Source organism: Bradysia coprophila, unplaced genomic scaffold (genome assembly GCF_014529535.1).
Source record: "Bradysia coprophila strain Holo2 unplaced genomic scaffold, BU_Bcop_v1 contig_400, whole genome shotgun sequence".
NCBI classification, from domain to species: domain Eukaryota; kingdom Metazoa; phylum Arthropoda; class Insecta; order Diptera; family Sciaridae; genus Bradysia; species Bradysia coprophila.
Window position 1 is genome coordinate 260,291 of NW_023503656.1, and position 24,036 is coordinate 284,326.

At 37.9% G+C, this 24,036-nt stretch overlaps 2 long non-coding RNA genes across 2 annotated transcripts; one reads left to right on the forward strand and one right to left on the reverse strand.

Annotated features, from left to right (window-relative positions):
* Positions 1-316: 316 nt before the first annotated feature.
* Positions 317-21,294, reverse strand: LOC119082245. Its single transcript, XR_005088603.1, has 4 exons — positions 21,121-21,294; positions 14,154-14,166; positions 1,407-1,412; positions 317-327 (listed from the first exon to the last, which is right to left on the reverse strand). It is a non-coding gene; the product is annotated as an uncharacterized LOC119082245 (long non-coding RNA).
* On the forward strand, positions 19,861-21,086 carry LOC119082246. Its single transcript, XR_005088604.1, has 3 exons — positions 19,861-19,914; positions 19,974-20,045; positions 20,912-21,086. It is a non-coding gene; the product is annotated as an uncharacterized LOC119082246 (long non-coding RNA).
* Positions 21,295-24,036: the final 2,742 nt, after the last annotated feature.

Sequence of the window (24,036 nt, forward strand, 5' to 3'; positions counted from 1 at the left end):
CGAGCGTGTTTGAAAGATGCATCCATCGCAGAGCCATTGAAGATTTGGCATCTCTCGGTAGCACAACAGCGCATCTTTACTAAAGTTGACACATTCAGCATGGAAAGATTGACGGCAAAACCCATCACAAATAACTTTATTTCGATTGTCATTTCGAAAGCAGTCATCGCACACCGTACATTTGTTCATCTTTTCGATTCAATGTCAACAATCAGCTGGAACGGTACAATCGAAACAGCAACAAACGATATACGTTGAATGGCGATGTCGAGCGACTACAATAAAAGGCCGCTATTGTCTGTATAAAACACAATTCGTCGTTTATCACTGAACTTAATATTTCAACGAATATTGCCAAAAGAACACACAAACTGTCCGTAAACGTCGATATTTCATTAAAAAAACACTTCGTAACGTAAAATCAAACGACAAAACATCAATTAGAGTTCACAAAACAGACCAAATTAACACAATTCATGCATCTAACCATCTTTGACTTACATTCAGTGAAACTGTGTTCACCTGAACACTTTTTGTATGCTATTTTTGCCCTGATCATGAGATCAATGTACTCTTTAACAGAGCTGCATGACCAGCCAATATTGACTTTCCTACGTTCTATGGACATTACATCGTTGAACCCTTTAGTGTTTATTTCAACAGAATGAATTTTTAGGTCTTTTTTCTTTTAGAAAAAAACCCTATTGTGGACACTTCATATGTCCGTCTGCCTGTCTGTCCGTCCACAGGCCCGGACTGGCCATACTGGGCGTTCGGGCGAAGTCCCGGCTGGGCTTGTTTAATTTTAGCGAACACAGACAAAATCTTTAATTTCCAATCGAAATTTTCCTTATGAGGTCTAGAGGTCTTTCTGTTATTTTTTTTCTTCGATTTCCAATCTCAGTGGAAAAATTTTGATTGGAAATTGAAGAAAAATCAACAGAAAGGCCTCAGTGGAAGCATTTCGATTGGAAACCGAAAAAAAAGGAAAATTTTGATTGGAGATCGAAAAGAACTAACAGAAAGGCCTGAGTAGGAAAATGTCGATTGGAAATCGAAAAGAATTAACAGAAAGGTCTCAGTCACTATGGGCTAGAATTTTTTATCTTCGGAGACAGCATTTTCTCGAAAAATATAAAAAATACAAAATTGTATATCAATGTCTGATGAACATTGCCGTTTCTTCCGCAAAGTTATAGTACGCTTTCACGGAGAATTTTCTATAAATTCAAAATTCAAAATGACCGCCATTTAAACCGGAAGTGACTTATAACTTCCAAACGACAAGCTGAATCGCTGCCGTTTCTTCAGCAAAGTTATAATACGCTTTCCCGGAAGCGTATAAATATAACTATAAATTCAAAATGGCCGCCATTTAAACCGGAAGTGGCATATAACGTCCAAACGGCAAGCTGAATCGCTGCCGTTTCTTCAACAAAGTTATGGTACGCTTTCCCGGAGAATTTTCTATAAATTCAAAATTCAATGCTGACATATAAACCGGAAGTAGCTACAGCACTGCGCCGTTTAGCCGATGGATGGTTGGCGGCTAAGACTTTTTCGGCGGCCGGTTGGGTTGGTATGATATTGATGGCGGCTAGCCGGCTCAGCCGGCTAAACTACAAAATTTAAAAGTCGCTTCGATCGAATCAAATCTCAAAAAAGTTCGGAAGTCAAAAGTCGGTTGCAGTAGTCTCTGTTTCACATGGATGTTTTTAGGCGATTTCACTTCCAAAAATGCCTAAAATCAAACATATTGCGAAGGCTAGTCAAAAAATGGCACCGATTGACTTAAAAACGAGCCATCAGAACAATCGGAGCGTTTGCTGCGACTGAGCCCCGTACAAACCCGTATATCTATTGCGTACGTGACCCTAGTGCGTTTGTCACCCTACTTTGACCGTAAGCCTATGCGCCGGTTAAAGTAGTTAAAGTAAAATTATTATGTAATGTGTACATCTTAGAAATTGCGCATAGCGCAATTACGAAGCCCCGTACGACGTTCCTTTCAAATAAAACAAATTTCAAATAGCCCTAAAATTTTAATTTATTGAGTATAAATACACATAGGGCCTAGTATCGGCCTCAGTCCGAGGATCCAAATTTTTTTTTTTTCAACAACATTCTATTCGGCCTTTGATTACCTTCCAAATGAAACAAAAAATACGAAAAACGGATGAAATTTGCTCGAGTTATATGTAAAATACACATAGGGCCCTAGTAGCGGCCTTAGTACGAGAACCCAAATTTAATTTTTTTTCAACAACATTCTATTCGGCCTTCCAAATGAAACAAAAATTACGAAAAACGGATGAAATTTGCTCGAGTTATATGTAAAATACACATAGGGCCCTAGTAACGGCCTTAGTCCAAGGACCCAAATTTAATTTTTTTTCAACAACATTCTATTCGGTGTTCGATTATCTTTCAAATGAAACAAAAATTACAAAAAACGGATGAAATTTACTCGAGTTGTATGTAAAATACGCATAGGGCCCTAGTAGCGGCCTTAGTCCGAGGACTCAAATTTAATTTTTTTTTCAACAACATTCTATTCGGCCTTTGATTACCTTCCAAATGACACAAAAATTACGAAAAACGAATGAGATTTACTCGAGTTCAATGTAAAATACACATAGGGCCCTAGTAGTGGCCTTAGTCCAAGGACCCAAATTTAATTTTTTTTCAACAACTTTCTATTCGGCGTTCGATTACCTTCCAAATGAAACAAAAATTACGAAAAACGGATTAAATTTACTTGAGTTCTATGTAAAATACACATAGGGCCCTAGTAGCTTTTCACTTCTAAGGCCCTAACTCACGGTCCACTCACCCGATTTTAAAACACCTTTTTTTCCTGGATTGGTATTGACAATACCTATAATTTGCCGGGTCATTTACATTTCCATCGTTTATTTTGCAATAAATATCACCAAAAGACCTTAAATCACTTAGGTGGCCCTAACTCACGAAGGGCCGACCCGAATATGCCCATCTTCGAACTTAGCCTCACTATTTTGATTATCTTTCAGGAAAAAAAAATTTTGAAATCGGATTTGATTTACTCAAGATATCGACGTGACAGACAGACGGACAGACGGCCCAAATTTTTATTGCGGATTCGTCATCTATGAACATAGGCAAACACTTTGCCCTTACCTTACCCGAATTCCATCAATTACACACGGCATCGTAATCCTATAAGCCCCTTCGTACTTCGTACGGGGCTAAAAACAAGCCGTCAGAACAGTCGGAGCGTACTTCGTACAGGGCTAAAAACTGAAAGCAGGAGCCAAAGATAATTTCAGCTCTGAAATAGTATTTTACATGACTAGGGATAAAAAGTTGAAAAGTAGATTTTTCGTGTGAATTTTGTTGATCCGAGGCGTAGCCGAGGTCAATAAACACACGAAAACTAGACTTTTCATTTTTATCCCGAGTTATGTAATGGATTTTACATGCTGAGGGCGTCGAAAGTAGTGCTTGAAACATGAAAAGTACGGTTTTCGACGCATGTAGCATGTAAATGCATTTTACATGCTTTTGTTTTCCCTAGGGTCAAAAGTAGCTCATTACACACCTAGGGAAAACAATAGTTATTTACGTATCTGTTGTGGACAGAAAATAAAATAAACCGTCCACAACAGATGCGTATACAACTTTTCATGCTGAGGGCCTAGATTACGAAAAAAATTCCATAAGCCATGAAAAACAAGGCATCAGAACAGTCGGAGCGTTTGCTGCGACTTAGCCCCGTACGACCTGTAATCCTATTTCGTCCGTAACCATAATACGAACGTAGCCGTAATACGCCCGGACCCCTAATACGTCTACAACCCTCTAATGCGTCTGTTACCAAAATGCAAGTCAAGTTGGGCATGCTCAAATTTACTGAAAGTGTTCATTTTTAAAATTGCGCATAGCGCAATTACGAAAGCCCGTACGAAGTACCTCTCAAATAAAACCAACAGTTTACGACATTATTTTAGAAACCCAAAATTTTTTGCCAACTTTCCATTGGGTATTCAATACCTCTCAAATAAAACAAAAATTAGCAAATTCGGATAAGATTTTCTCAATTTATGTGCAAAAAACACTTAGGGCCGAGTAGCGGCCTTAGTCCAAGGACCCAAATTTAAAACTTTTTTTGCCATGATTCTATTCGGCATTCAATTGTCTCTCAAATGAAACAAAAACTAGCAAATTCGGATGAGATTTACTCGATTTATGTGCAAAAAACACTTAGGGCCGAGTAGCGGCCTTAGTCCAAGGGACCAAATTTGAAACTTTTTTCGCCACCATTCTATTCGGCATTCAATTATCTCTCAAATGAAACAAAAGCTAGAAAAATCGGATGAGATTTACTCGATTTATGTGCAAAAAACACTTAGGGCCGACTAGCGGCCTTAGTCCAAGAGAGCAAATTTGAAACGTTTTTCGCCACGTTCTTTTCAGTATTCAATTACCTTCCATAAAAAGCTAAATATAGCAAAATCGGATGAGATTTACTCGATTTATGTTCAAAAAACACTTAGGGCCAAGTAGCGGCCTTAGTCCAAGGGCCCAAATTTTTTTCGCAACGTTCTTTGCGGTATTCAATTACCTTCCATAAAAAACTAAATCCAGCAAAATCGGATGAGATTTACTCGATTTATGTGCAAAAAACACTTAGGGCCGCGTAACGACCTTTGAGCCCTCGCAACAAGCCCGGGTTGCATCCTACCCAAAAACAATGTTCAGCAACTTTGTTCTACTCGTCAATACCTTTCATTTGATATATTACAAGTAGCTATTGCGTGCGTATTTCGGTAGATATCGTCGAAAGACTGAAAAACACCTATAGGGCCCTAGCTCTGGAAGGGCCGACCCTACCATGCCCATTTTCGAACTTGACCTTACTTTTGTCGATACCAATCGGGAAAAAAAAGAATTTTGAAAAAGGGTTGTGATTTGCTCCAGCTAGAGGGGTCACGGACGGACGGACGGACGGACGGACATTTTTTTTATTGCGGATTCGTCATCTATGAACATAACCAAATGCTTTGCCCTTACTGTCTGCTTCCAATTCGACGTGTTACAAACGGCATATTAATCTTATAAGCCCCCAGTACTTCGTACGGGGCTAAAAATTGGTTTAGGTTTCAAAGGCATGTAAAATCCATTACATAACTCGGGGTAAAAATGAAAAGTCTCGTTTTCGTGTTTGTTTGATTGTGTGTTTGTGTGTTTATTGACCTCTGCTACGCCTCGGATCAACAAAATTCACACGAAAAATCTTCTTTTCAACTTTTTATCCCTTACAGTTTGTTCATGTTATTTTTACACAGTTTTAGATATGTCAGAGTTTTAAATGTACCCAGTCAATTATGAATTTTTGGCGCAAAATTTAAAATTTCTATCGCGAATTCAAGTATTGCGCATTTTGGGAAGATTTTAATTGACTGGGTACATTTAAAACTCTGACATATCGACAATCTTTAGAAACTGTGTAAAAATGAAATGAACAAACTGTATTATGTAAATAACTATTTTATCGTTTACACTTTTAAAAGTAAGCTTTTAGAAAAAACACTTTCTAAGTGATATTTCTGAAAGCTTTGTAACTTTAAATGAAACATTCGATGCACCCTATACACTAGGCACAATTACATATGTACCTAACTGCAACAGGTTAGGTTGTTTTTTTTATTAGGTGTTTAAATCAAAGCATATTACATATGTAAACAATAATGTAGACATGTCGGTGACCAGAAATATCAAAGATTTATATGCAATTGTGGAAAAACGAGATCTCATGTTAAATTAACTGACGAAATTAGTGATCGCGAAATAAGTATTATAGGAATTAAGGATGAGTGAGCAGGACGACCCTTCGTAAATTCAAATGAAATGTCATAACACTAAGAGATTTTATCAAAATATCCACGTGCATCTCCACTCTTCTAATATTCATTAGTAAGTAAAGTGGTAGTGGTATTGGTAGTTTTAGCAACGACCAAAGAAATGAGCGTGGAAATACTTTACTCAACTTCCTTCTTCTTCTTCTTCTTTTTCAGCCTGTTTCTATCCACTGCTGGATGTAGGCCTCTCCAACGTCTTTCCATTTCATACGATCCATTGCCATTTGCTGCCAGTTTGTACCTGCAATATTCTTAATTCCGTTTGTCCATCTCTCTGGTGGTCTACCTATAGCTCGTCTTTTATATGGTCGCCAGTTCATGATCTTTTTGGTCCAACGTTCGTCTGTCCTTCTTGCAATATGTCCCGCCCAGCTCCATTTCAGAGATGCTATTCTTTCCATGACATCAACGACCCTGGTTTGTTGTCGAATCCATTGATTCGTCATTCTGTCTCTGAGTGTTATTCCAAGCATACTCCGTTCCATGGCTCTTTGTGTCACTCTCAATTTTTCTTCGGATGCTTTCGTTAAAGTTAACGTTTCCGCTCCATAAGTGAGCACTGGAAGGACACAAGTGTCGAAAACTTTGCGTTTCAGACTATTATTCATTTTGCTTTTGAAAATTAGTCTGAGTTTTCCGAACGCTGCCCATGCAAGACCAATCCTACGTCTTATTTCTGCAGTTTGGTTGTCCAGACCTAACTTCAGCTTATGTCCTAGATATACGTAGCTGTCGACTCGTTCAATGACAGTGTCACCAATTTTGATTTCTCTATCGTCCCCGATGTTGGTCATGACTTTTGTTTTCGATAAGTTCATCTTGAGGCCAACTTTGTTTGCCTCTTCACTTAACTGTTGTAGCATAAGCTGAGCCTGACCTAGATTCGCTGCTATCGGTACAATGTCATCAGCGAAGCGGAGATTGCTCAGGTACTCTCCATTTATATTTATTCCCATTTTACTCCAGTTTAACTTCCTAAAAACACTCTGCAGAATAATGAATAGCTGCTTTCAGATCTGGTTTCAGCACAAACGACCATTTGCAGGTGATGAGAACGCTTATTGAGAAGTGTCGTGAATACAACATCGACATAGTCTTGTTATTCATAGACTTCGAAAAAGCTTTCGATTCAGTGGAAACATGGTCGATATTGGACGCATTAGACGAATGTAGAGTAGACTCAAGGTACTCCAACCAGGCCCTAAGATTGGGGAATTAATTCCCAAAATTCCCAAAGTTCCCAAAAATTCCCAAAAATTCCCAAAATTCACAAAAATTCACAAAATTCACAAAACTCACAAAAATTCCCAAAATTCCCAAAATTTCACAAAAATTACCTACTCTAGGTTAGAGGTGTGCACCGCCGATTTTACGCCGGCGCGCCGCCGATTTTTTGCTACATTTTCGGCGCGCCGCCGCTGAAAAATAATAGCTCACGCCGCCGCCGCCGCCGATTGTATTTTCGTCGCGCCGAAATTTTATACGTTTAGTGCTTTCAGCCATTTTAATGGACGGCAATGTAAACTTAAATTGAAAAATCTATACAAAAGTGTATGCCTGAGTACAAGGTCTTAGCAAATGTTTATCTCTCTTAATTTATAAGTCAGGTTTCTATATGCTGCTATGTTTCTATATGCGTAGAAAGGAGTTTTTTGTTAAAAATTTTTTGTTGGAACTTTGGGTTTTTCTTATACTTGCACTGTACGACGGTGATTTTATTTTTGATGCTACGATAGGGTTATCTTCGAAGTAGCTTTCTATAATGTATCCTATTTCCATCAGTAGACGGCAAGTGTTTTATGCAAATTTGGATACAACTGAGGATGGTCAGATCACGCTGCCCTGGGAACGTAATCGATACCCGAGGTCGAAACAGCATTTGTCTTTTCTGTATCCTCACTTAACGTGAACCCTTGGGTACGTTACTCTATTTTCTGTGCAATGGAATGGAGCGTGGCAGACGGCAGACGACATTTCTCTTATTGTCTGTTGATGCAGGAGGAAGAAGAAAAAGAACAAAATTCAGTGAATCAGTCAAAACTGGGTGAATACTACTGTAATTGTAAAGTGGCAAACTTAAGACCTTATGTGGAATTTGGGTGGAAAATGGCGCAAATTGCATGTTTCAGGAATTTATAAAGTGGAAAATCTTTCCGGTTTCAAGTTTTTTCGTCAAAAGACGAGACACGGGTATCTTTATTTTCAATTTTTAGCTGTTTTATGTAAAAAATTTGGGAAAAAATAATTTTGGCGTAGTCTATACACTTATTACTTATAAATTTAAGTTTATCTAAATCTCTTATTTGCGGAAACCTTTTCTACGATCACACTCCTACATCGAAGATGGACTAAAGGAAACGGGAACGGTTATTGCATAAATCGAAAGATAATAGTAGTGAGTTTGCGTAAATGACATAAATTGTAAGTTGGAAATAAGAAACCTGCAGAACATCTAGTATGAAGATGTGACTTAAAATTTCCAACTTATAAGTTGACTTATAGCTTATATGTCATTTACGCAAACTCAGTAATCATTCTTGGATTCATTAAATTAGATGTTTTCAAAATAGTAGGTGATTGTACAATGTACATTGTACACAATATAAAAGGTGAGATACGTCTCAGTTGATTCCCATTGTATAAGTGGTTGATACTTCAGATTGCAAGATAATAAGAATTCAGTGTTCGGAAAAATGATTGCGCACGCTTTTTCAAATGTTTTTGCATTATTTTCGAAAGTTTAGATTTTTTGTAAATTTATCGGCGCGCCGATCGGCGCACCGCCGCCGACTATAAATTTCTCCCGGCGCGCCGCCGCCGATCCCTTACCAGACGGCGCACCGCCGCCGACAATTTTAAGATCGGCGCACACCTCTACTCTAGGTTACTGTACAGCCTGTAAAAATGAAAAATATTTACAGGCTGTATGTCATGCACATTATGTTCATGTTCCAATTTTTACTTATTTGCTACATGTTATCTTTTTCATCGTTTCTCTCATTTTGAGAAAATGAGAATATGTACAATTGTTAAAAGTTTCATATATGCAGAATGAGCACCAGCTGAATATCACCAGCTGGATGTACTAACACACTAACACACACTTATTGTATGATAAACAATCAAAACACTTCATTCATACGTGTTATGTGCGCGTAGATGACGTTAACGTAAAAATGCACTGTGTGTAGGTTGTCTTTGAATTGTATACAATACAAAGTGTTTTTGTTTGTACACCAGCTGGTGGTATTCAGCTGGTGCTCATTCTGCATATAAGAAACTTTTAGCAATTGTAGTGCAAATAAATAAAATTAATACTTTGAATAGAAAGATTTAGGAACTAAGTTTTCGAATGGCGCTAATTTGCCTTTGTCATGACGATGTCCTATGGATTGATGATTAAAACATGCTGCATATTTAAGTCATTGTTAGTCACGGTGTGGTTCAACTTTTTTCGATAATTTAAATTTGGGGCTGTGCTTAAATTTTATGAATTCGTCAAGATAATGCGTAGTTTTGATAGGAAATCGATGGTTCGCATTCAAAAACCAATTTATGAGAAAAAAAAACATTTTGTAAAAAATTAATTAACACAATATTTAAAAATAGGAATTTCTGTAACGGCGCTGCGAAATAGTAATTTATACGATCGAGGGATAAAGGCTTTTTTAGGCAATGATGTGATTGTCACTCGAGACCGCAGGTCAAGTGTGACAATACACATCGTGTGCCTAAAAAACGAGGTAATTTTCGTCACACGATGTGGTTATGAAACGAGCAAAGCGAGCCACTTCTTTTCGAGGTTGCATAAATTACAATTTTTTGCAAAAATTTAGGCTATAGTTTAGCTATGTGTCGATTCGTCTTAAACTCGCTCAAGGACCTTTGGCATAACTAAGGTACACTTCTTTCTATATCGTGTGTGAAAAACATAGATCAGTCAATAGTTTCTTCTTCTTCTTTTTCAGCCTGTTTCGATCCACTGCTGGATGTAGGCCTCTCCAACTTCTTTCCATTTCGTACGATCCATTGCCATTTGCTGCCAGTTTGTACCTGCAATATTCTTAATTCCGTTTGTCCATCTCTCTGGTGGTCTACCTGTAGCTCGTCTTTTATATGGTCGCCAGTTCATGATCTTTTTGGTTCAACGTTCGTCTGTCCTTCTTGCAATATGTCCCGCCCAGCTCCATTTCAGAGATGCTATTCTTTCCATGACATCAACGACCCTGGTTTGTTGTCGAATCCATTGATTCGTCATTCTGTCTCTGAGTGTTATTCCAAGCATACTCCGTTCCATGGCTCTTTGTGTCACTCTCAATTTATCTTCGGATGCTTTTGTTAAAGTTAACGTTTCCGCTCCATAAGTGAGCACTGGAAGGACACAAGTGTCGAAAACTTTGCGTTTCAGACTATTATTCATTTTGCTTTTGAAAATTAGTCTGAGTTTTCCGAACGCTGCCCATGCAAGACCAATCCTACGTCTTATTTCTGCAGTTTGGTTGTCCAGACCTAACTTCAGTTTATGTCCTAGATATACATAGCTGTCGACTCGTTCAATGACAGTGTCACCAATTTTGATTTCTCTATCGTCCCCGATGTTGGTCATGACTTTTGTTTTCGATAAGTTCATCTTGAGGCCAACTTTGCTCGCCTCTTCACTTAACTGTTGTAGCATAAGCTGAGCCTGACCTAGATTCGCTGCTATCGGTACAATGTCATCAGCGAAGCGTAGATTGCTCAGGTACTCTCCATTTATCTTTATTCCCATTTTACTCCAGTTTAACTTCCTAAAAATACTCTGTAGAATCGCCGTGAATAATTTCGGTGAAATGGTGTCACCCTGCCTTACACCTCGGCCAATTCTGAATTTCTCCGTGCTCTTATGAAGTTTTATACATGAAGTAGCATTTTTGTACACATATCGAATTGTGTTGGAGTACCTTGAGTCTACTCTACATTCGTCTAATGCGTCCAATATGGACCATGTTTCCACTGAATCGAAAGCTTTTTCGAAGTCTATGAATAGCAAGACTATGTCGATGTTGTATTCACGACACTTCTCAATAAGCGTTCTCATCACCTGCAAATGGTCGTTTGTGCTGAAACCAGATCTGAAAGCAGCTTGTTCAACAGGTTGGTAGAAGTCGAACTTGTTAGTGTTCCTCTTCGTAATGATTTTCATAAACAACTTGTAGAGTGTTGACAATAGGCTTATGGGTCGGTAATTTTCCAGCTTTGTTATGTCTCCTTTTTTATGCAGCAATGTAATTACCGCATTTTCCCAGGCTTCTGGTACTTCTTCCCATTGGAGACATTGATTAAACAAAGCCGTGATTGCCTTTAATAAGGAGTCTCCACCCAGTTTAATGGCTTCCACTGGAACACCATCTTCTCCGGGAGACTTTTTGTTTTTCATCTCGGCTACTGCGGCCTTGACTTCATCAACAGTTATGTCGGGCATATCCTCCGATCCCACGTTTCTTATTATTGGTCTATCTTCGGTTTCTTCCGTTGGACTCTGTCTTGCTGAAGAAAACAAATTCTCATAAAATTCGGTTGCAATGTTTAATATCGCATTTCGATCCGTTTGGATCGTTCCTGTTTTGTCTCTTAATTTGAAGATTTCTTTTTTGGCGTTTGTCATTTTTCTCCGTAGGACTTTCATATTGCAGTTAGCTTCAATTATGTTTTGAGCCAATTGGACATTATATTTTCTTTCATCTGATCTCCTTGCTTTGTTGATACTTTTAGACAGGTTCCGGTATTCCACCGAATCTCGTCCTCCGTTTTTTACCAACTCTGCTCTGCTTGCGATCAGGTCTAATGTTTCTCTGCTGAGTTTTGATTCTTTCTCTTGGACGGATTTGCATTTGGATTTCATGAAACCCATTATTGTATCGACGATTTTGGTATTCAATTCGTCCAATGTTTCACATTGATTGTTGACGTTATCTAATTCGGCAGTCATTTTCGTGGCAAATTCTTCATTTTGTGTGTAAAGCCGTTGTACGTCAATCCTTTCACTTTTTTGAACTAGTTGTGATCTTTGAAATCTGGTATTTAACGTGACTCTTGCACGAACCATTCGGTGATCACTACCGGTTGAAAAATTGTTTAGGACCGTAACGTTTTTAACGGTTGACTTACAGCCAGTTATGATGTAATCGATCTCATTTTTCGTTACACCATCTGCACTAGCCCAAGTCCATTTCCGTTGAGGCTTTCCTGCAAAAAATGAATTCATTGCGTACAAATTGTGTTGCTGTAAGAAGTTGAGTAAAGTATTTCCACGCTCATTTCTTTGGTCGTTGCTAAAACTACCAACAGAAACTTCGGAGTCTTCTTCTCGTTTTCCCAGCTTCGCATTGAAATCACCGATTAGATATTGGTAATGTGAAGGGTTTTCGTCCAGAGCTTTCTCGACATCTTCATAGAATCTTTCTACTTCTTCGTCATCATGGGTGGACGTGGGTGCGTAAACCTGAATTAATTTGACACTGTATCTGTTATTTATCTTCAGGCTTACGTATATCACTCGATCGGATATGCTTTTCGTGTGAATTATGCGATCCGACCACCGCTTGTTTATGAACAATCCGACACCGTGCATCAGCATCTGACTGTCACTTCCTCGGTAGAAGAATGTATGCCCTGATTGTAATTTCAGGCATTCCTCTCCAGGTTTTCTCACTTCGCTCACTCCCACAACATCCCATTTTATCTTTTCTAGCTCTTCTTCCATTTCTTGCATTTTTTGTCTTGACGACAATGTTCTGGCATTATATGTGGCAATGTATAATTCGTTATGGCTTCGTTTGAAGGTTTTTAGCATTAAAACACCACGCTTGCTACTGCGGGTTGGTGAGTATGAAAGCTTTACTTTGCTCGCCCCCGGTAATCCTCGAGCTCTGACCCGCACATTTCTGCACGTTCCGGGACCACCGTGCCTATCAAAGTGCACAGTGCCCGACGGGGTAGTGTTACTCTTTTTGAACATTCTTTTCCATAAAGCTTTGCCCATTCTTTTGAACCTATCTGAGCAAAAGGTTATTCGTCCTTCTAAAGCTTAACCTAGTAGCTAATAAGAATTCTGGGATCGTTCTATCCTTTGGCTTTCTGATCGTGTTGTTTCACCTCAACGTTGGTCCCTTAACCCCAATTCTTTCGGCTTCCAGCTCACGATTCATTCAACCTTAAGATTGATCTATCTAATCCTATCTTATCTACTGCTACGTCCTCGTTAAACTTCATTCCCTCCACTCTTTTTCAAACTGGCTTGGGACAGTCTTTGGCGGTGTTAGTCAATAGTTTACTGGTCTTAAAATAAATTAGACTGAAGATTCGCATTTTACCTGTCAATTGTTAAAAAAGACTGCTCACTTGTTATAGTTCCCAAGATAAAGAAATTTGGAAAAGAAAGATTTTAGTTGAAAAATTATACAAATTGAGTTTTCCTATCAACCCTTCACAGCCGTTCAATCAAAAGAGAGAACAAAGCTTTTTCAATATCTTTTACAAATGCAAACGAAGAAGTTCGATTGCGAAAAATTGCTACACAATTTCTTTTCACATTAATCCAATCTTATGATTTTTATTGAACTCAGTGTATCTTTACCAGCGAGCCCTAATGAATGGTGAGAAAATTGTAGTTTTTTTTTCATTCCGACCGTCTTAATCCCCGTCTTTTTTTATTTGAAATAGTACATTTCGTACCTAGGAAAAGGTTGAACTAGTTATTTGTTAACCAAGGGAAGAAAATAGGAAATTCCAACTAAGGCGAAGCTTTCGACTTGAGCGAAGCGATGGCCGCAATTCGCCCGTGTTGGAATTTCCTATTTTCTCCCCGAGGCTAACACAACGTTTTTCATGTCTGTAAGGTTTGATTTAACGTTTTTCTCACCGAAACAAAAGCATGAGGCGAAAAAATAGCTACTTTCTCGTTTTTTAGGTCAACATTATTACATTCAAAATAATTGCGGATTGTCAACTTTTGGCACCCTGGACTTTACTTAAATAGTCGTGGGATACCTCTAGAGCACTGCGCCGTTCAGCCGATGGACAGTTGGCGGCTAAAACGTAGCCGACACCCTTCGGCGGCCGGCTAGTATGATATTTATGGCGGCTAGCTGGCTCAGCCGGCTGAATAACATAATTAAAATACAGTAGAAGAAAAGTGAATACCGTTAGGTTTACCGTTTACTGATTTAGGACTAGTTTTGGATGTCAAATGATTCCACACAAAATTTGTTTAACCAATAAAGGACTACTATTTCACATTCGGAATTTTTGGTAGGCACGCGATCGCCAGCTGAAATGAAATTAATCTAGGTCCTCTTTTGTTAAACACATTTTGTGTGGAATCATTTGGAATCCACAATGAGTTTCAAATCAAAATACCTGACGGTATTCACTTTTGTTCTCCTGTATTGCTACAATCGAATCAAATCTCATAGAAGTACGCAAGTCAGAAGTCAGTTACAGAGATATTTGTTTCATATGGATTAGACGAAACCGCTTCCATTCAAAAAAGGAATCAAACATTCAACAAAGGCTTTAGCTGTTTAAGCTGATCTCACTCGTACTACAACTAAAACACGCGCACGATTTACCATTTCACATGTAGTACATTCATGACTTTATTGTACTGCCCTCTACCAGTCGACAGGTGCGTACACAATTTTGTAAGCCAACGAAAAAAATTGCTGCAAAATTCTCCCAAACTGTGTTAAAACCAAAACTTTCGCAAGCCATCTTCCGCCGCCGATTTTTAACACGGCTGAGGCGGCTGAGAAGGGTATCGGCGGCGGTTCCGGCTGATGTGCTTTTTCGGCGGCGGCCTCGGCGTGGCTGAACGGCGCAGTGCTCTAGATACCTCCAAATAAATTTCTAAAAATCGAGAATTCAGTTTTGGATTTTTAGAAATTTATTAGGAGGCATTCCTCGACTATTTAAGTAAAGTCCAGGGTGCCGAAAGTTGACGAGCCGCAATTAATTTCAATGTGTTAACCAAACGAAATTGTGCAAATCTTAATTTTTGCATCGCAACGGAGACCACCCAATTTTAGATCGAACAAAATTTTAGTTTCATCGGATGTATGTTATTTCAGTATTATTCGATAGTTATAAAATTAAATTGTTTCACCAGCAAATTAACGCAGACTAGTGTCACTCGAGGTGTCACTAGTTCGTTATTAGTCGGGCAACTCAGTTGCAATTCTTTTTCGCGTGCGATCATCTTCAGAGCGGGACCTCTCTAGGATGTAGTCTTACTGTGGATTTACATAGCAACGTAAAAGTGACAGATGCAAAAATTTTCTCATACGGCAACTCGAAATTTCATTCATAATTTTAATTTTATGAATGAAATTTCGGGTTGCAGTATTTAAAAAACATTGCATCTGTCACTTTTACGTTGCTATGTAAATCCACGGTTAAAGACTTTCTTATAAGTGTTAGTGAAGGTGCAACACATGCATTTAAGCACAATAAGGGATGTGACACCCCTCTAACTAAAGGTGTTATCGTAAAGCTCCTCAATAGTGTATACTTTCGAACTAATTTATTTCACCGGAAACGTACACACATTTAAACTAAAGCGTTTCCGCTAAAACGTAATTTTTAAACCGTTGATTGTAATGTTAAAAAAACACAAAAAGCACATTTTCGCACAAAATCTGATTTAAATCACATCGAAATCACCGAAATTATTACATTTTTCACAACCGACACTAAATTTTTGCTTTGGTGATTTGACGTTTCAAAAACAGTACTCATGTTACGATTAACGACTTTAACGACGATTCTCTTCGTTAAACCATATTCGACTAAGTTCAAGGTGGATGTGATTTGGGTGTGAAATTGAGTGGGAAGTGCTATTTTCATCGATTTTCTTTTTGTAAAATCTTTTAAATATGACAATATTATGAGAATGCCCGATGTACGACTTTCTTATTTTTCGTATTTCTGCTGATATTTGACAAAAAATCGCGAAAAGAATCGATTAGTCCCTCCCTTATTGGTCGAACACTGATAACAACATCAAAATTCGATTTTTTTTCATATCTCTACCATATCTTTACTTTCAGTGAAAAAGGGTTGCTGATATTGGTTGTAGTTTAGTAAAAATATATCGAATCACACAAGTCATACAAGTCACAAGAAATGTAATTCAGAAAATATCGACTAATCTGATTAAGGCTTGCTCCGGGTCTTATAACTTAAAGATGTTTACACCCTTTCTTTTCGTGTCGTTTATGGTTATTTCAGCAAATAATAATAATGACCAACAGAAGTGATTTTGTTTGAACAACAATCGCTAAACCGAACTGGGACCAAATGGGACCAGCTGGTGCAAAATAACGCATGCAATTTTGCACCAGCTGGTCCCATTTGGAATTGTATGTGACCAGCTGGTGCAAAATAACGTATGCACACCAGTTCGGTTTAGCGATTGTTGTAAGAAAAAAGTAAATATCTCATTAAGATTGGGGAATTAATTCCCAAAATTCTCAAAAATTCACAAAAATTCCCAAAATTCCCAAAATTCACAAAAAATCCCAAAATTCCCAAAAAATTCCCAAAATTCCCAAATAAATTCCCCAATCTTAGGGCCTGCTCCAACACAATTCGATACGTGTACAAAAATGCTACTTCATGTATAAAACTTCATAAGAGCACGGAGAAATTCAGAATCGGCCGAGGTGTAAGGCAGGGTGACACTATTTCACCGAAATTATTCACGGCGATTCTGCAGAGTGTTTTTAGGAAGTTAAACTGGAGTAAAATGGGAATAAAGATAAATGGAGAGTACCTGAGCAATCTCCGCTTCGCTGATGACATTGTACCGATAGCAGCGAATATAGGTCAGGCTCAGCTTATGCTACAACAGTTAAGTGAAGAGGCAATCAAAGTTGGCCTCAAGATGAACTTATCGAAAACAAAAGTCATGACCAACATCGGGGACGATAGAGAAATCAAAATTGGTGACACTGTCATTGAACGAGTCGACAGCTATGTATATCTAGGACATAAACTGAAGTTAGGTCTGGACAACCAGACTGCAGAAATAAGACGTAGGATTGGTCTTGCATGGGCAGCGTTCGGAAAACTCAGACTAATTTTCAAAAGCAAAATGAATAATAGTCTGAAACGCAAAGTTTTCGACACTTGTGTCCTTCCAGTGCTCACTTATGGAGCGGAAACGTTAACTTTAACGAAAGCATCCGAAGATAAATTGAGAGTGACACAAAGAGCCATGGAACGAAGTATGCTTGGAATAACACTCAGAGACAGAATGACGAATCAATGGATTCGACAACAAACCAGGGTCGTTGATGTCATGGAAAGAATAGCATCTCTGAAATGGAGCTGGGCGGGACATATTGCAAGAAGGACCAAAAAGATCATGAACTGGCGACCATATAAAAGACGAGCTATAGGTAGACCACCAGAGAGATGGACAAACGGAATTAAGAATATTGCAGGTACAAACTGGCAGCAAATGGCAATGGATCGTACGAAATGGAAAGAAGTTGGAGAGGCCTACATCCAGCAGTGGATAGAAACAGGCTGAAAAAGAAGAAGAAGAAGAAGTAAAGTGGCATATTACACACCTAGTGAAAACAAGAAATTTGATTTAGATTTCAAAAGCATGTAATAGTATATTACTATACAAGGGAAGGAATTTGATTGTTCGTATCCAGATGAGTAAAAGTGTCCGATAGCTTTAGCCCGAGGTCTTTTTACTCATCTTCTTCTTCTTTTTCAGCCTGTTTCTATCCACTGCTGGATGTAGGCCTCTCCAACTTCTTTCCATTTCGTACGATACATTGCCATTTGCTGCCAGTTTGTACCTGCAATATTCTTAATTTTGTTTGTCCATCTCTGTGGTGGTCTACCTATAGCTCGTCTTTTATATGGTCGCCAGTTCATGATCTTTTTGGTCCTTCTTGCAATATGTCCCGCCCAGCTCCATTTCAGAGATGCTATTCTTTCCATGACATCAACGACCCTGGTTTGTTGTCGAATCCATTCATTCGTCATTCTGTCTCTGAGTGTTATTCCAAGCATACTTCGTTCCATGGCTCTTTGTGTCACTCTCAATTTATCTTCGGATGCTTTCGTTAAAGTTAACGTTTCCGCTCCATAAGTGAGCACTGGAAGGACACAAGTGTCGAAAACTTTGCGTTTCAGACTATTATTCATTTTGCTTTTGAAAATTAGTCTGAGTTTTCCGAACGCTGCCCATGCAAGACCAATCCTACGTCTTATTTCTGCAGTCTGGTTGTCCAGACCTAACTTCAGTTTATGTCCTAGATATACATAGCTGTCGACTCGTTCAATGACAGTGTTTTTTCACATCGTTTCACTTATCCTCTGCTAAGAGAAACTATTTACCACTGCTGCGGAACATCCAAAAACTTTTTCATCGTTAAAAGTTTGGAAACTGAACGTGCAACGATAATAGCGAAGAAAAAAAAACTTTTTTGAATCAATTTTAAAAATTACTTAACTTTCACCTCAGTTTTAAAATATCATTTTTAAGAAAATTCGGAAAAACTGCGGGAAAATCGGAAAATTTGTGAAATTTTTTTGCACTAAAAAAACTTTGAACCCTTAGCTTTCGTTTGAGACCAATATCACCTGCGTAGCTTCGATTCCCGCTACACAGAAATTAATCAAAGTTACCTCTGCATCGAAAACTTCAACCGGATGTAGATGGCGCTAGAGGTTACTTTTTCAAAGTCTCCTAATCGTTTTTGATTTCCCAAATGTATATTTATCAATGGTAAAACATTCACGCTTTTATACCAAAATGCACCAAAAAATGTATTTTGTTCAACTAGTGAGCCCTACTTAAATGAAGAAAACGTCAGGTGTGACGAGGTAAAAGTTTTTATGCGAAAATTGACTATTACACGGCTGTTTACCCCCTGCGAAAGTGATCCATTACACTAGGGATATTTGGGGTTTATTATTGAAGTTGACAGTTCTTTCAAGTAAAATTTGCCTTGCTTTCATTTTATCTTTTTTGTAGAACGAATCGATCGATCGAAAAAGAATATAAGAAATGTCGTTAAAATAACATTTTTTTGATAAAAATATTGATCGATGAACACAGTTATTTCAGAAAAACTTGTTACGCAAGTAATCTGGCTACAACATACTTTTAGACGAATTCGCAACACAGAATTGTCGGCCATATTTATTGTAAAAATAATTTTGATGTTCCGAAGTAACACTTTATGGCCTCACATTTCGTTGTATTTTTCACTTGTAACACTAAATGCTTTTGCTTATAGTACAAACACTGCACTTTGTTGCACATTTTTTTGAAAACATTAAAAAGGACTAACAAAATAGTTGCACAAACAACGCGTCTTCATCGATACTATTGCGAAAAACTATTCAATGTCAACATGTCACCAACGCAATTGTAACTACTGTTGCGACAATACTAATGTAACATGAGTGCTGTTTTCGGGATCAATTTTTTAGGAGACGTGTAGCGTGTGAGCCGATTTCGTCAGTACACTAGATTTGTTTGTAAACGTTTTATCGGAATGAACAGATTTATTTTTGTTTTGTTGGTGTTGGTTTATTGAGATACTGAATTTATGTAGAATTTCTGCAGAACAGCCGTGTAATAGTCAATTTTCGCATGAGCAGGCAATAAACCAGAATACGTTGGATGCTGAGACGTAATTCATTGCTCTCGGACACAATTTTGTAGAACTCGCAAACTCACTCGTGTTTTTGAGCAACAAGCTTCGGTAACTGTTTTCTCGACAAGTGTAGTTGCATACTCTACACTTGCCTCGAAAACAGTTACCGAAGCTTGATGCTCAAAAACTTACTCGTGAGTTTGCTCGTATCACAAAATTGTGTCCTTGTGTAATGAATTACTTTCGCAGCATCCAACGTAATCTACTATATCATTGTGATTAATGTGTAAAATAAGGAATCAAATGAAAGTTCTTCGGACATGTCTACCGATTGTGTTGTTGTACTTAGTGTGAGTTACATTCAGTGAACTTTAATTTTGAAATATTCCTACAATTTCAATTCTTATAGAACTTAAGCTGTGTATCCATATCCGATGAAAGTTGTATTTTAATTTCTGATGACGATGCTGAGTTAGATAAGGTGAGCATTTACTATGAATTTTGCCTGTAATTCATAAGATAAAACCTTTTCGAACGTCGGCTTAATATGGCGGAAAACGTATGACATGTCAGCCGTCTGATTTTAATATTCATATTAAATAATTCAGTGATAAAAATCCGCCGTTACAACAAATTTTTATCTTCTAAATTTATTATTTCGAGTGTTTGAACTTATACACAAGAAATTATTTGTGTGACAGTGGATCTGTATAACGTAAAATGTGAAATAAATTCAAAAATTCGGATATTACGGTGAAGTAAGTTCAGCTGGAAGAAAACGGTTTTTTATTTATTTACAACTCGATATGAATTCATGCTCTTGTCGAAGGCGCTTCCTGTGGCACGCAATGGTTTTGCTTGTTACTGTGCCCACACAATTTTCAATTTTGCCGACCCGAGTTTGACAGCCTATCTGAACTGTAATATCAAAAACAATTTGCATTTGCATTTGGTGTTGGCTGTGTGATTTATTTTGTGCCTTTTAGGCGAGTACATAGCTGAACGAAATACTTGCAAAATTGGCCCATGCAAAAAGTTGACAGAAAATGTATGAGCTATCTGCCAAATATTCAAGGCTGTAAACTTTGGGGCCCAAAGTTTACAACCTTACCAAATATTTTGCAAGCTCGGTGTAACCTTGGTGTTTACATTGTGTTTGCAAAATATTTGACATTTGGCTCACATATTTTCCGTCATATTTTGCAAGCATTTTGCATTCCAATGAGTTTATATTTTATAAAGAGACACGACATTCTATTCTGTTTTATAGTTTTTTAGCTGTCGTGTATTTAGGTGGGATTGGAAAAACTCGTGTACTATGTACTATTGTTTTGTTTGTAATTTCAGTTGGAGAAATCGCTGGCCGTTTTCAAAGACGCGTTGTGTCATTTTTATGAAAATAACAAGAAAGTAATTGAAAATTTGACAGACTTAGCTGCAAAAATTTGCGACACAATATCACTGGTTAAATGTGTTGATGAGTGTGTAGTGAATGGACTACTGAAACTATATTTAATGGATTCAATCGTTAAGACAATCGGCGGAAAATATACAACCCATTTCAGGGTAATTTTTTTTTAAATGTTGCAGCCCCTCGGGGATATGGGATGTTGGGGGGTCTATGGAAAGAGGATGTCGAGCTGATCATTTTCCTAGAAGAAATTTTTTCTCTAACTTGCGATCTGAGGGCGGTAGAGCTGCTTGAAGGCTCGAGGTCGAATTTTTTTAAATAGCTTTATCTCCAGTTATATAGAACCGATCTATCTGGTCTTGGTGCAGTTGTGTAGGTAATTGATGGAAGATTAAAACACAACACCAACCGATTCGGCCATGTCGGCTGTGGTGCCCATAATGGACATTTGAAGTACAAAAGTGTCTGTATCTCAAAACACCTCAATTTTTTTTCGCGTTTTTTTCGCTTAAAATGTAGCTTAGAACCTTCCCTACAAAGCCTCAAAATATTACCAAGGCGCCGCACCTACAGCCCACAAAAACAGTTGAAGACCATTTTTCGAAGTCACCTTTGTATGACAAATATTCGATTAAATGTTATGAAAACTGCCCTGCACTCATTCCTCTTCGATTTTAAATGACAAATATGCAGCTGGAGACCAAAACCAACAAATACTAACCGACTTTCGTAGAAATATGTCGATTTTTTCAACATTTTGTCACCATCGGGAACACGTTTGATTCTGTGGAAGGTAGAAGTCAACATGAAGTGGTCGGTTGTTCACTCTATCTGGATGCTAGACATCACAGCTTTACAACAAGCCCACATTCGATGCAACCGATCTGGTTATATTGGCTCTACCATGTCAAATGTATGAGAAAATAAATCTACTACAGCGTACAGAGACCGTAAATTTTCTTAGTTGATGATCGTTGTGCCTACTGCAGGTGTATGCAAAATTTTTTGCTAAAAGTGTAATTTGAAGTGATTTTATTTGATTTTCATTCGAAAAATTGGTAAATTACAAAGCCATATTGTTAATTAATGTTTCAGAAATTATCTCTACCGCAAATCGTTGTTGAAGCTTTGAATTGCTACATTCAAATTGATTATTCATGAAAATCAAATAAAATTAACAGTTCCAGAAGGAATTGAAAAATACGATAACCAGCCGGCAGAGTTACAAATGAAAAAAGTAAAGGCACTGATGGAAGAGAAACAACTGGAGATCGGTTCGGGTAAAGTAAAGGGAACAAGATTCGTAAAATTGTTACGAGGCATCGTAATTGCTAATACAAACCGCTACTTACTACACATACCACGCAGAGGAGCAAGTTATGGAAAAGTAAGAAAGAACAAAGATAAGGACTCTTCGAAAATCACTGCAGCTGCTGCTAAACGCATTCGCGAATCATTCAAAAGAGGTGGCAAAAAAAATGGTTAAGGACACCATCGCGTCAGAACACAACGACAATGTCCTAGCTGAGCAAACTGTTCCCAAACGCATTCACAAAAGATATGGCCAGAAAGTAGTAAAAAAAAAACGTCAGGAAACAACGACAAAGGAATATGTCACTTCGGTGAATGACACAGCCAATCATCCGGAAACTTCAGAAAATGCCACAGCCAATCATCCGGAAACTTCAGAAAATGCCACAGCCAATCATCCGGAAACTTCAGAAAATGCCATAGCCAATCATCCGGAAACATCAAAAAATGCCACAGCCAATCATCCGGAAACTTCAGAAAATGCCACAGCCAATCATCAGGAAACTTCAGAAAATGCCACAGTCAATCATCAGAAAACTTCAGAAAATGCCACAGTCAATCATCCGAAAGCCTCAGAAAATGTAACAGCCAATGGGAAAAGTGAAACCGAAATGATAACTACTTTAGATGCAGTTGAAAATTGGAACAAAACTAGTAAATCATCAAATCATCAAAAGCCGTCACATACTTCGACCGAAAGACGATCCAAAAAGAAGGTTCAATTCAATTACCGCCTTCCGATCTGTATCATCCGAATGGATTGTTGAAAGAGTTCAAGTACTACGTATCCAGCGATTGGACATTCATTGTAGGCAGAAGAACATGTATCCTTACATCAGAAGAAGTGCTGTTGACAGCATACGACTTAACGACGTTACACAAGGGTCAAATATCAGTAAATTGTATGAATTACATTCTGAACTACACGATACCAACGAAACATTTAAATTTGAGCAGTTTCGCTGATGCGATTTTCAATGGTATTGACCCCTTGTCTATAAGCATTCATGGTAAATTGTGCTTTCTCCCGAGATTCGACCAATACTTACAACAATGGGTTTTGTTCGTAATTAACACTAAGAAATTTTCGATTTCTTACATCGGCGCAGACATGCTCCAACCTAGCATTCTCCACACAAAGTTGGATCCATTTCGCAAGTTTGTTGCAGAATATAATCGTAGTGACCGTCATAACAAGCTAATCGATGTCAGCTGTTGGATATCAGCAATCCTTGCTGACGACATATTCTCATCACCTTGCGACTCTGGCATAGCGATTATAAAGTTCTTCAGCTGTCTGAAGATATGACGGGAAAATGCCTAAAATGTGGAAACGATGATGATACATCTGCTAGCACAACCATATCATGGTCGCAGTGTGACGCATGCGAACGTTGGATTCATGATGAGTGTTATACATTAATTGAGTCGAAATGCCCATTGTGCAGGTAAATTAAAATTTTCATTTCTACTCTAATTTCTCAAACTTTTTGAATTTTCTTCTTTTTTTCCTAAACTTTTTGCATTTTCTTCTTTTTTTCTTAAACTTTTTGCATTTTCTTCTTTTTTTCTTAAACTTTTTGCATTTTCTTCTTTTTTTCTTAAACTTTTTGTATTTTTACATTAATTTCTCAAACTTTTTAAATTTTCTTCTTTTTTTCTTAAACTTTTTGCATTTTCTTCTTTTTAGCCCCGTACGAAGTACGAAGGGGCTTATAGGATTACGATGCCGTGTGTAATTGATGGAATT